Here is a 14,447-nt window from a genome sequence, read left to right as displayed (position 1 = left end):
TATGAAAGCAATAATAATAGCTATCTTGTCGGAGAAATAAAAGCTTCATGAAATTACGACAAGTTTAGTGGGCTTGAGAAGAGCTCCATTTGTGCAATTGCAGATAGCAGTCCTTTATCACCCAAAGACAAATCCATTGCAATCCTCTAAGTAAACAAAAAATCAGAAAATAAGTATTAAGAAATGTATGATAATACTATTGCCGTAAGTTCGTAGCTGCAATTATGAACAGAGAAAAAGCAGGGATAGAATTAGGATACCAAATCTATTGAATAGGCAGAGCAATAAGAAGAATACAAAGGGAGATAGTGGATAAACAACTGGTGGCAGGTGTTTGGGGGTCAAGATTCAAGGAGTGGGTCTTCTCTCCTTCTTTGGGAAGGTGTTCACCCCGTTTTGTGATTTCTCTTGAGATAGAAGGGCAAAGTTCCCCATTGCCTTAAAAACCATTGACTGGTCAACAAGTCAGTTTTCTTTGGTGTATGAGCGTGCCACTGCTAGCAATGAAGATCCTAGCAGACTTATTCTAGAGTAGATAACTTGCGCCTCAAGTCATTGATTTCTATAAACAAACGATTGTGAATTTGGGTGAGGAATATCCCCCAAGTAAGTTCTTTTCTTACCTCAGACTGGTGAGGACTTTAACAATTTATCTCAATAAAAGAGGTTGTTCGCCGAACGGTTGATGGAATTTAAGTGTCTTAGGCGAATCGCCTTTTACAAAACTATAAAAATAAATACCCAAGCTAGAAAGATAAAAAGACAGTTGGAACTCCATTTTTGTCTAGATGGGAGGCTCGATCCGGCCGGACTGAAAATATAAAATTTGGACTAAGCTATTAACAACTTTAACTACTAAGCTTCATGTAAATCGATACCAAAGGTCAATTTTGGTAGAGCTTTAATATACTTCAAGGTGAGAGGGCGAAGTGGTATTCTTGAGGACTTTGGGCTAGAGAGATGTGAAATTTATTGAGGTTTTCATGTTTGGGAAAAGCTCAAGCTCTACTGTCTTGGTTGTTTGCTGAACCAAATTTGTAACGAGAGAAATCTCGTTTTAAATGACTTATTTTTTAAGTATGAACCTTGGGAATTCTGATCTAAAGCTGGTTTCACTTGGAATTCAAGTGAGCTTCTAGTTGATTTTGAGTTGTTTATTTGGTTGATGATTTGAATGTAGGATTTTTTTGTTGTCTGCCCTGTTTACTCCTTCTTGTATTTATAAGAAATGTTTTTCTGGAGTAGGGTGATTCTTTTAATAATGGGCGGCAAATCCTTTCAAAGATCTGCAAAGAGATACAAGAGAGGGAATGATTTGTTTTAATTATGTCAGATAGGCTTTTATCAATCAATCTTTGAGATCACTTCCCTATTTTTTTTAAAAGAAGCCTAATTCCTTTTCCCACTTGAAGTGCCCCTTGTGAGTTTTCAACCGTAATGGTTAGTTTGATTTCCCAGATGAACAACTCTCTGTCCTCCTACTTATCTTCTTTTTGAAAATATGGCATGCGTATCTCTTGAAAGGATGGTGCCTCCTTGGAGTGAAATCAATATTTTTGAATATATAAGAAGGATTTTGATCTTCTGGTGGCAGAAATTTAGAGAAGTCATTTTGCCACTGACCTGCTTTAATTAATTCTCAATCAACTCAGTTGAGTTTGTTGACTTTTCCATTTTGGTAGTCATGTGGGTTCAAAACGGGTCTCTTCCTTTTCTTTTAATCATCTTTGGGCCCATTCGGATTTGTCCGAGCCCAAAGGTAATCGCTTTTCTTTTGGGGCCCAAGTTTGCTTGCCACATTTTGATGAGTCTTGGGCTGGGCCTCTCTGGACTTTGGGCTTTGCCTTCCGTTTTGCAAAAGCCCAAACCGCTTGAGTCCTGTAGCTTTTATTGGGCTTTCTCCGTGTTGGGCTGGGCACGTTTAATTTAGGCCCAAACAATGCCCCTAAGTTTGAATTGTTTTTGGAACGGTTTCAGACTTAAATGAATTGCCCATTAAATTGGCGCGTGCCAATTTCTTTCGTTATCCCACGTCGCCACGTCTTCCCACCGAGCTAGAGTTCGTGGGAAACTGTTCAGTTACTAGCTCTTTACTAGCTAGTCATTTATCAAATGATGCCTTGTCTTTTCCACGTTCCTGTCTTCTCTTTCCCACATTTTCGAGCTTCCATAAAAGAAATTTGAAACCCACTGCTCCTGTTCATCCGAAAACCTAGTATTTCTGACCTTGCTCCTTTGAGCTTCTCTTCGAAACTCCATCCCTTCCTTGCTAGAAACTACCTTTTCTCAACTTCTTTTGTTTTTTAACAAAACAGGCCTGAGAAATGTCTTCCCAAAATCCCGTGCTTAGTCTTCCTCTGTTTCAGTTCCTCCCGATTACATTACTGGGACTGGGATTGACAAACATGTGATAGAGGTTAGGAGCAAGCTCCATCCTTTTGCCCAAAAGAACCTAGATGAGAATGTCCTTCATCTGTTCGAGAATACCTTGGTGTTGGGGCCTCACTGGTTTGGTCATGTTCCTCCCGAGATGGCAGAACTGATGAAGAAGGATCTTTGAGGCTCCCTTATGTTTTGAGAGCACTTCTGCTCGGCTTCTCATTCCTAGGTTAGCAAGAATCGAGCCGGTCCTTCCCGTCCAACAAAGTGAGAAATAGTTCAGTGAAATGGGTAGATTGGATTGACAGGTTTCTTCCAAGATATGGATCTCATTAGAAGCGGGCTGGTATCTACGATGCCATACTTACATCCAAGCGATCATCAACAGAGATAAAACACGCTTGCTTGCCTTGTGTTTACGGAATTCGCCAAGAATACTTTTGACTTTCGTGATAGGCCCCATGGCTCCAACTCACTGGACATGGCTCGATTTTTGGGTTTAGGCTCCATGGAAGACACGTTGATCTTGTTCATGATTATCACAGAGGAAGAACCAGAGAACTAGCCAAGCCATTCACCATCTCTCCACCCACATCAACCAGAATGCTCCTTCTCCAATTACGAGAAAATTCAATACGAGAAAGACAAGGACCAACAAAGCACATGTTGTTCCTTTTGTATTAGGTGAACAGTTTATTACGCTTAACCACTCTTGGCGATTCGCTGAGTACGTATATCTGCGAAGCCTTGCACAACTATCGATGTTGGACTTGGGCCTGATTCGGCTTATCTATTCAAGAACACGCATCGCCACCTGCGAATCCGGCCGAATCTGTCGCTCTGGTGCATTTTGGATGATCCGGATCGTTGCGTGTCTATTTCCCGTAATCGAGATTCCCGGATATAGTTCGCGAAGATTGGAGTTCGCTCGACCATTGATGTCGTGAAGTGCCAGCGTTCTATTGAAGAGTACGATGTTCTTGAGTGCCGCGAAAGATCGACCTTCGGTGGCAAGTGGTGATCGGGAGAACCTATCCTTGGTTCCAGCTTGGATACCGTTTATTTGAGAAAGAGCCGGAAGAAGAAGCGGCTAGAATTGATTTGGGAAGAAGTTCGTGAGTGTGACCCTCCCAAGAGACTGCCCCATGGAGGTGGGAAGCCTCTCAATTATCATCTGGGGCGAAGTGTATCACCCTAACTTTTGTGCAAGGCGGCTTGGCTACCACGACTTATTCCACTCAAATCCTATAGGAGCTGTAATCGGGCTTCTTCTTGGAGGAACCTAGATGACTGGAGGTGCATAAGGATGCGGTATGCGATGAACAAGATAAACAACAATCAGCAGATGCCCTATATCCATCACGGGAACCCAATTCCTGCAGATTCGCGATTTTGGCGCTGGTGGAAGGCTCGATTTAAGTCGCGCTTCAAGATCTTACCTTGGCGGTGCTTTTGATGGTTTGGGATGGTTGGGTTGTTCGTCACAGGAGAGGAGACTCACAAGTTTATGGTGCAGATCATAAAGGACATTAATGCCCAACTTCCGAAGGTAGTGTCTCAATTCTATCTGTTTTGTTCTGTTTATTCTTTTCATAATGGTGATATCTAACACTTTGTTCTGTCTGCCAGATCCTTTTTGACACAGAATGTTGGTGGTCAGTCTGCCCATTTGGAAAAGTGTTTGGTAAATTTTCTATCCTTTTGTTCCTTCTACCTTTTCCTGCTGGATTGATTTACTGAAATTGTCATTTCTTGTGTAGTTACTTACTGTCATAAGCTGTTGGGACTTGGAGCTTCCTTACGGAGAGAAGAAGAAGAAGAAGAAGAAGAAGATCAAGCGGAATAGACTCCGTTGAGGCCACTCCTACATCGAGAAGGAAAAGAAAGGAAAGCTCAACTCTGCGACTTCAGGTGAATTTTGGCAATTTTCTTACTTCATTATGTTCTGGCTTATGTTCTAATGGCCTATTTTCTTCTTATTTCAGCTGAAGGTCCTTCTCCTCCTCCTTCTAAGTCAAAAAGGCTTAGAAAGAGGACGGTGGTGGAATATGTGGCCACAGAAGGAACTGCAGGCTCCCAACGCCACTTCAGACACGGATGAAGAGCTGAGAGAGGCTTTTGAGGCTGTGGAGCAAGAGAAGGAGCTGGAAGAGTTGGAAGAAGTAGGAGAGGGGCCTTAGGAGAAGGCCAAGATAATGGAAGAAGAGGTGAGTCTTGTTTTTCTGGTTGTATCAGTTTCTTTGTCTTTTATTCCTTACATCGACTTGTCCATCTGTAGGAGGAAATTCTGCTGAGGTGATAGCAGAGAGTATTGCCCGGCTTAGAAACAACAAGAAGATACAAGGCGGGGTGACTAGCTCGAGTTGGCCTGTTTGAGGATCTAGAGGCAGAACACTCTCTTTCTGTTCCGGTGGTGAGAACAGCGGGACAATCATGATCGAACCTATAGACAGTGTGGTGGTTCCAGGCTGGAGCAAGTGGATGCCTCTGCTCCGAAGTTAGTAATTTTTTCCAGTCTGCTCACATTTTCTGCAATTCTATTTTGTTTTCGCTTCTTTAATCACTATAGTCTTTCTAGGTAGAAGTGCCCAGATCTGTTGGTGCCCTGTCGGTGGTGACTAGCCTTGAAGCCCCCAATTGTTGCTGTAAGTGTTCATTATATTTTTGGGGTTTTTCTTTTCTATTTCTGGCTGATTTTGACTTATGCTTCCTTTTGCATATGCCTATTCATTCCCTTCCAGGTTCATCTGCCACGGCCTCCTTTGCTGATCTAGAACTGGCAGAGTTTCAAGCCATGGAGTTAGATGCCCAACTAGACAGATTGAAGATGCTTAGCTCTCCTGTAGGTAAGGCAAAATCCAAGGCAGTGAAGGAGGCTATGGAGAGGTGAAGATCGCAGTGTAATAAATCGGAGTTGGATGAGGATAGTGAAGCCATTGACCGGTGATGAAGGATCTAGACTGCTGCACAGACAGAATGTGGCCCCCAAACCCATACTTGAGATGACTCTTGGCCGGCAAGAGATGTGCTCAACCTCCATGATCGTTATGAGGATCTCAAGCCCTACTTCAAGACTTCACTGCAAGGCTACTCACGAAGCCAACTTAGCTAATTTTGCAGAAGGCGAGTGGACGGATGGTGGCGAGGATACAAGGAGGCTAAGTCCACTAGGACAAGCTGGAAAAGCAGATTGAGGAGCTGCAAAGCAATTGGCAAAATGCGAGGGAGGTGCGAGCAGGCTCGGGGCTAGACTGAGCTCCAAGACCAAGGCTACTTTCCTTGTGCGAGCATGGTTGCAGCTTCAGGCCAGCTTTGGAGATTGCAGAGCCTTCAATTCATTAGGGGGTGTTGCTTCAAAAGGAACTCTCCATTAAGAAGACCAACTTGCAAGAAACCCTCAAGAAATTAGGGTTCTGATTCTGTTATTTATTTACCCTTTTAGTTTTTTCTTCATGATGAACAATTTTTCATGGGGAAGGCCTCATGGCTATTTATTTTAAATAAAGTTTATTTTCCTTGTTGCAATTTTCGGGTGTTTTAATTTCTTTTGATGAAATAAACAGAAGTACAAAAGGAACAAACTTTAAACAACTTAGAACAAAGATGACTCTAAACAGAAATAAAAGCTTTTTAGTGTTGTCCCTTCTCTATCCCAGGATCTGTTTGTACTGCCTGTGAATCTCATATGGTTGGATAAAACTTCTTTAACCATTTGTCATTGATTGGGGCTGCATGAATTTCTCCATCTCTATCCTGCAACCTGTATGCCCCCATTCCAAGGATCTGGTTGATTATGAAAGGGCCTTCCCATATAGGTAACCACTTTCCATAACCAGCCACATGTGTTCCAAGAGGGCAGAACTAATTTCCAGACTATCTCTCCTTCCTCAAAACTCTTGTTCTTTACTCTTTTGTTGTAGGCCCTTGACATAGCTTGCTTTCCTGTCAGTAGTTTATTGAGGGTATCAGTCGCTTGCATCCCATCCTTCTAGATCTAGCAGCATGGCTTGAGAGTAATTTTCTCCAACCAGATCATGTTGGTGAGCAATTCTGAGGGATGAACAGCTATCTCCATAAGCAGAATTGCATCATGGCCATAAGTTAGAGCATAAGGGGTCATGCCAGTTGCTTTTCTCTTTGAAGTTCTATATGCCCACAGAGTTTCTGATAGCTTCTCATGCCATTGCTTCAGATTTTTCTCAATCATTTTTTTGATAATGCTGATGATTACTTTGTTGCTTGATTCTGCCTGTCCATTAGCTTGAGCATAATAGGGAGTGGATTGAAGCAGTCTGAATTTGAATGCCTCTGCCATATCTAGCATCTCTCTAGATATGAAAGAAGATCCCCTATCAGTTGTGATTGATTCTGGAATGCCAAACCTCTGTATAATTTGTTCTTCTATGAAGGTGATGATCTCTTGAGATGTAGTGGATTTAATAGGCTTGGCTTCCACCCACTTGATGAAATAGTCTGTAGCAACAATAATAAAACAGTGTTGCTGGCTGCTGGCTGGATAGATCTTGCCAATGAGATCCATTGCCCATCCTCTAAAGGGTCATGGCTTTACCACTGGATTCATGAGAACTAAAGGAGCCTGCTGGGTTGGGCCATGCCTTTGACAAGACTCACATCCCTTGGAATAGTCAATGCAATCTTTCATCATGGTTGGCCAGGAGTAGCCATACCTTCTGATCAACCAGCACATTTTCCTTCCACCTTGATGAGCTTCACAGATTCCTTCATGAGTTTTCTCCATGACTTTCATGTATTCTTTCTTTCCAAGGCACCTTAAAAGTACCTCATCCTTACTCTTTCGGACCAAATCTTCATTCCACATAAGGTAGTTCAAAGTCATGATTCTGACTCTCTTTTCAGAAAGCAGGGTTGGATATCGTAAGTAAGTCATGATAGGATTTCTCCAATCATCTTGATGATTACAGCAGAATTGACATCTATTTCCATCCCCCTGGTCAGAATAGATGGTAGACTTTTCTTCCCTATCTTGATGATTCTTTGTACACAATCTTCAGGCATTTGTATGCATGTTGCTAAGCTGAGCCAGTTCATTGGCTGCAAAGTTTTCTTCCTTGGGATATGCTTCCAAGTAGCTTCTCGAGTCAGAAGATTCCTAGTCGCCATCAAGTAGAGACTAGATAAGGACTTAGGCACTTGTATTCCCCAGCAATCTGTTTCAAGACAAGCATGGAATCTCCTAAAATTTCCACATATTGGATTCCTAGTTCTATCAGCATCTCTAGGCCTATGATTAGAGCCTCATATTCTGCTCTGTTGTTGGTGCACTGGAAATCCAATTGGAAAGATGTAATGTCGATTCCAAGTGGTTCTTCCAAAACAATTCACCTGTGAGCGATGTCAGTCATTGACCCGTTAAAGTATAGCTTCCAAGGTGTGAGATGAACTGAATAGATAGGATTGTTTAGGCAGGTATGAGCTCTTGTCAATAGATCTGCACTTGCTATATCCAAAGAGTCCATATTTTCAATTTCTTCTTCTAGATGGTTTGCTAGGAAGTCTGCCACTGCTTGTCCCTTGATAGCTTTCTGGGGAACATATTTGAAGGCAAATTCTGTCAAGGCCAGAGTCCATTTTCCAATCATGCCTCTCAGCATTGGTCTTGTTAGCATGTACTTGATCAGATCTGTCTTGGCAATAATGTAGATGGTATATGTCAGCATGTAGTGTCTGAGTTTCACAGCAGTGAAGTACAAGGCTAAGCAAAGTCTTTCAATTGCAGAATATTTTCTTTCCACCTCTATCAGAGTTCTACTCAGGTAGTAGACTGCCTGTTTCTTTCCTTCCTTGTTGTCTTGAACTAACAGACTCCCAATGGATACCTCTGATGCAGATACATAGAGCTTGAGTGGTCTGCCTCTCTTTGGTGGGGACAAAACTGGTGGATTTGAGAGGTAATGCTTAATTTCCTCAAAAGCTTGTTGGTGCTGTTCTTCCCACTTGAAGTTACTGCTCCTGTTTCAATTTTAACAAAGAGGAGAAAGGCTGGATCTCCCCTGCAGAGTTGGATATGAATCTCCTTAGAAAATTAATTTTTCCTAAGAGACTCTGCAACTCTTTCTTGTTCCTAGGCGGTAGAGCTTCTATGATGGACTTTGCTTTGTTCTTGTCGATTTCTATGCCCCTCTGGTGGACTAAGAATCCTAAGAAATTTCCTGCTTGAACTCCAAAACACATTTCTTTGGGTTCATCTTTAGTTTATGCTGCCTCATTCTTAGGAATACCCTCCTTAGATTTGGTATGTGGTTTCCCTCTTCTGGGGATTTAATCACCACATCATCGATATATACTTCCAAAGAATGCCCTATCATATCATGGAAGACAGAATTCATTGCCCTTTGATAAGTAGCTCCTGCATTTCTTAAACCAAAAGGCATTACAGTGTACTCAAAAGCACCTATGTGTCCTGGACACATGAAGGCTGTCTTGTGGATGTCTTCTTCTACCACCATGATCTGATTGTAACCTGCATTGCCATCCATAAAAGATAGCATCTGGTTGTGAGCAGCTCCATCTATTAGCATGTATGCCATTGGCATAGGGTACTCATCTTTGGGAGAAGCTTCATTCAGATTTACGTAATCCACACAGATTATTGCTTTTTCTTTTGAGCATGTGTACAATATTAGCTAGCCAATCAAAGCATAGATGGTCGGTCTGATGAATCCTGCCTTGAGCAACCTTTCTATTTCTTCTTTGACCTCAGTTCTGTGTCCATGGACATTCTTCTTCTGGCCTATTTGATTGGAAGGTATCCCTCTTTGATTGGCAGCTTGTGCTCCACCAATTTCCCGTCTAACTCCTGGCATTTCATGATAATGGCAAGCAAAACAATCTCTGAACTCCTGCAAAAGGGCAATGAGCTCACTCTTAAGTGGTTCTTTCAACAGTGCACTAATAAAAGTAGGCCTTGGATCCTCTTCGTCCCTAAGTTTATTTCTGTAGGATCCTCCACTGCGAGAGTCATCCGAGCTTCTTGGCGCAAAATCTAATACTTCATCCCGTAACTCTTCTTCCTCCTGGTCTTCCGTGCTTTCATGAGTGAATTCTACCATATTGATGGCTGGATTCTGCATGAAAAGCTTCATTTCCTCCCAGTATATCAACAATCTTTTTGTAATGGATCGGATTGTTGCAGCTCGATCCTTCTCCTGTTGATTGGGGCTAAACATCAGAGTTCTGGAAGTTTAGAACAAAAGGTCTATTCCAGTCCTCTAAGGAACCGATTAGACCATCTTCAATGAGCCTCTGGGCCGTGACACCATGAGGGCGGCCGTTCTAGTTGACTCCAAGGAAGGTGAAAGAACCAAGGTCATCATGATAGTATCTTGCCTCAAAATACATGGCAGAAGGCATAAATGGCCGTGGATCGGCCTCTACTATCTCTATGTAACCCCCTTCATTCCATAAAGCTAATCGTTGATGAAGAGTGGATGGAACACATGCAGACTTTGATGAATCCGGTCTCGCCAAGCAAAGGCATTATAGGTGGTGGAAGTGGTGTCTACCACAAAGAATGCAATCTTCAACTGTTTGCTTCCAACTATGACATCCACATCTAGGATCCCATGAGTTTTGGTGATGCCCCCTGCAAAGTTGGTGACGATTAAGCGTGTTGGGATCAAGTTCTTCTCTGTTCTGCCCATTTTGCTCAACATTCTGTGAGGCAGAAGATTAATGGTTGCACCTCCATCTACCATGACTTTGGGAATAGGAACACCTCCAAAATTTGTTGTTATAAACAAAGGTCTGAGATGATTGGCCATCTTCTTGGTTGGTTTGGAGAAACAAAGCTGTTCTGCATTAGTTTATTGGTAGTTCACTTTGTCTTGGGACTGCATGCTCATTGATACAGTACCTCCTCTACTACGCTTAACCTGCATTTGAAACTTTCTTGGGAGAAAACATCTCCCTCTAGAGTGCTTTCTTGTCCTTCTACAGCTCTGAACTTTTCTGGCAGAATGAACACCATGTTGATGCCCAAATCACCCTGCATCAGGTTTTCCAATTCTACACCAAAAGCTTCAATTTCTGCATCTAATTCCCATCATATTCCATCTATTCCTCCCGAATTCTTCTGTCCAGTCTTTACATTCTCTGTTTCGATGAGTGCATTACGTCATCTATGATGGCTCATAATCTAGCCGCTCCTCTTCATTTTCCTCAGTCTAGTCTTCTTGCCCTTCTCTGGAATAGGTTCAGATTCTCTTTGTATCTGTGAAGGTTTAAATTGATTGTCGAGGATGAAGCACGATGGATAGAAGGCTTAACTAGAGATCTAGCTTTCAACATTTTCTCGTGGTGGATTACTTATTTTGCCGGGAAAGTATTTCCAAATCTTTCCTTTTCATCGAAGTGGTCTCCGAAGGTACACGTGCATCACTTTTGTTCTTGAAGAATATGCGTGATTGCCTTTGAACCCTCCTCTTCGGGTTCAGTTAATTCCATAGTTGGTCCGCCACTTTTCCGAAGACATACCACCTTCCTTCTATGATAGTAGCCGGATGTTTCTCATTCCTGCATCTTGATTGATATTTCCTTCTTGGGCTACTCTGTCATCCTCTGCTTTGTCTTTGGCGGGTGGTCCGGGATACTCCTTCCACTTTGGCTCTATCTCGGATGAGGTTCCAATCCAATCAAAAACACTAAATGGGCTGATCACTGTCCCAGACCACTTCTAGCTCACTTCACATTTGCACTTGTTCTGAGCACTACTCCGGTGAGATAGTTGCTTTGGGCTTTCAATAGTTTCCTTGAAACCATTCGCCTCTTTGGGCCAGCCATCGTTGGCTGCTTCTCTTACATTACGGCCAATTTAAGTTGACCATGTTGACTTATGGTTGGGGAAAAGGATCTGTTGTGGTGAAGGAGATTTCTCACTTGAGTTTCAACCTTCTATGATTATTCCTTCTGTACAACATCTTTGAAAACTACACAACTATTGGTAGAATGGTTCCAAGAGTTGTGCCATCTGCATATCTTATGTCGCCCTTGAGTTCTTCTGACTTGGGCATCTTGTGGGGTGTCTCTATTGCTTTTTGTAGCAACATTTCATCAAACAAAGCATCACCTTGGTTAGATCAAAGTAATACACCTTGTTCTGTGTTGGTTTGTTTAGGACAAACCCTCCTGTGAACTGTGGCGGCTTCTGATCTCTTGGAGGCTTTGTAAGAGCCTTACAACTTATGGGGTGCTTCAATTTTGCCATTTACGCCATGCAATCTCTCTCTCCTCCGAGCCTTCTGCATCTACCCTGACTCTACCTCAATCATATCCATTGAAAAAGAAGGGGAGTTGTAATATGTGCCTTTGGAAGAGTTTCTCATCTCTTTGTTCTTCCTGAGCAGCTCTCGTATAGATGCTTTATCGCGATTCTGCGGATCTCAAGCGACTTCTCATTAAATCTTTTTCTCATAGAGATTTTGAGGGCAGCTTGAGCCATCTAGATGAAGTGTCTTTCTTCCATAGGGATCCGGCACTTCATTTTGAGCTTCCAACACAGTTATAAAGTCTTGGCGGGTTCATCTTCACTTTGCTTGAGGGCGCAAGGTCACCGATGGTGACTTCGCTGAATCTGTAATTGTAGTCATGCAAAACACTTTCCATTTGCTCCCAAGTTTGAAAAGAATTGGCGATTGGTGTACCAAGTGAAAGCTTGTCCGAGAGAGAATTCCCAAAATCCTTAGCTTTAACAGAGGGTTATTCTCTATGGCTATGCACCTGAAAATCTGCCTATGTGCTCAATCGATGAAGCGTGGGGATCTTCTCCGTTGAACAAAGTGAAGTTTGGTACTTTAAAACCTTGGGATAAGGGTATCTAATCAATGTAAGCTGGATATGGCTTTCTATAGGTGGGCCTCTCTCCTCTTACGGCTTGGGCTCCATCATCTCTCTGATCATCCTTTGTAATGCCCCACGTCATTGAGAACATTGTGGTGGTGATTTCGCCTGATTGTTTGGCGCAATCAATCCTAGGCTCAGCTCTGTATGGCACAGGCGAACTTCCTCCTGTGTTCTTCATTCTTCGGATGGATTATTCCTCTAGTTTGCTGACACTTCTGTCATTGTTGGCAAAAGGTTATTATCCCTTGCCTCTTACGCCTCTTGCAAGTGGAGGGAATGGATTGGGATCCATCCTCCGGGTCTATAAGGCAACAACTGCTGTGGTTCAGGCGAGAAGTGCCAAAGCGTTGATCTTGTGGAATAGGGTGAGGTTCACTGGTTATCTTGCATCTGAATCGGTGCAAGGCCTTACGGCCGGAGCCTCAAGTTCTTGGGCGGAAGGGCTCCTCCTCTCTGCTGAACCTCTTCATGCCACTGGTATTCCACAATCTGTGCAATGAGAGGGTTTTCCTAGTATGGCCATGCTAATCTGGTGAAGGGCCATAGGAAGGTCTAGTTGTTGGACAACAACATCGGATTTGGGATCTTGGCCATGGCGACCTCTCGGTCCTTCTGAGCGCCTATTAACTGCCATTGCATCATGGTGTCATGTTGTTGAGTATCTTGGCTTCTCTATGTTGTAACCTCCTATCGGGCACTGTATTCCTGTGTTTAATTCATCCTTCTTGAGCAGGTCTGGAACGCGTCTACTTCTGATCTTGGTGATTTGCTGGCATCACTTTCTTCGACTCGGACCTTCCCTAAGAGCTACCGGTTTATCTCCATAGCATGGTGCGGGTTCGCTAGAGCTTCTAATATTCATAAACTTGAAAAGAATTGTAGTATGTATCTTGAGAAGTCTCATTGGGCGTGCCAAATTGTTCACCCCATTTTGTGATTTCTCCTGAGATGGAAGGGCAAAGTTCTCCACTTGCCTTGAAAACCATTGACTGGTCAACACGTCAGCTTTCTTTGGTGTATGAGCGTGCCACTGCTAGCAATGAAGATCCTAGTAGACTTATTCTAGAGTAGATAACTTGCGCCTCAAGTCTCTAATTTCTATAAACAAACGATTGTGAATTTGGGTGAGGAATATCTCCCAAGTAAGTTCTTTTTTGCCTCAGATTGGTGAGGACTTTAACAATTTATCTCAGTAAAAAGAGGTTGTTCTGGCTAGAATGGTTGATGGAATTTAAGCTGTCTTAGGCAGAATTGCCTTTTACAAAACTATAAAAATAAATACCCAAGCTAGAAAGATAAAAAGACATTTGGAACTCCATTTGTTTGGATGGGAGGCTCGATCCGGCATCTTGAAAATATCTATCTTGGACTATTAACAACTTCAACTGCTAAGCTTCACTGTAAATCGATACCAAAGGTCAATTTTGGTGAGCTTTAATATACTTTAAGCTTTTGTGAGGATTTTGAGTGGTGAATAGGCTTCTTGATCGAGAGGCGAAGTGGTGTTCTTGAGGACTTTAGTGGGCTAGAGATTGCACTGTGAAATTTGTTGAGGTTTTCATGTTTGGGAAAAGCTCAAGCTCTACCTGTCTTGTTTTTTGCTGAACCACATTTGTAACGAGAGAAATCTCATTTTAAATGACTTATTTTCTGAGTCTAAACCTTGGGAATTCTGATCTAAAGCTGGTTTCACTTGGAATTCAAGTGAGTTTCTAGTTGATTTTGAGTTGTTTGTTTGGTTGATGATTTGAATGTAGGATTTTTTGTTGTCTGCCCTATTTACTCCTTCTTGTATTTATAAGAAATGTTTTTCTGGAGTAGGGTGATTCTTTTAATAATGGGCGGCAAATCCGTTCAAAGATCTGCAAAGAGATACAAGAGAGGGAAGGATTTATTTTAATTATGTCAGATAGGCTTTTATCAATCAATAGGCTTTTATCAATCAATCTTTGATATCACTTCCCTGTTTTTTTAAAAGAAGCCTAATTCCTTTTCCCACTTTAACTGCCCCTTGTAAGTTTTCAACCGTGATGGTTAGTTTGATTTCCCAAATGAACAACTCTCTGTCCTCCTACTTATCTTCTTTTTGAAAATATGGCATGCGTATCTCTTGAAAGGATGGTGCCTTCTTGGAGTGAAATCAATATTTTTGAATATATAAGAAGGATTTTGATCTTCTGGTGGCAGAA

This window comes from Prunus mume, linkage group LG1 (assembly GCF_029339155.1).
Source record: "Prunus mume cultivar Tortuosa linkage group LG1, ASM2933915v1, whole genome shotgun sequence".
Taxonomy (NCBI): domain Eukaryota; kingdom Viridiplantae; phylum Streptophyta; class Magnoliopsida; order Rosales; family Rosaceae; genus Prunus; species Prunus mume.
The sequence above is the reverse complement of the archived record's forward strand: the minus strand, read 5'-3'. Positions refer to the sequence as shown.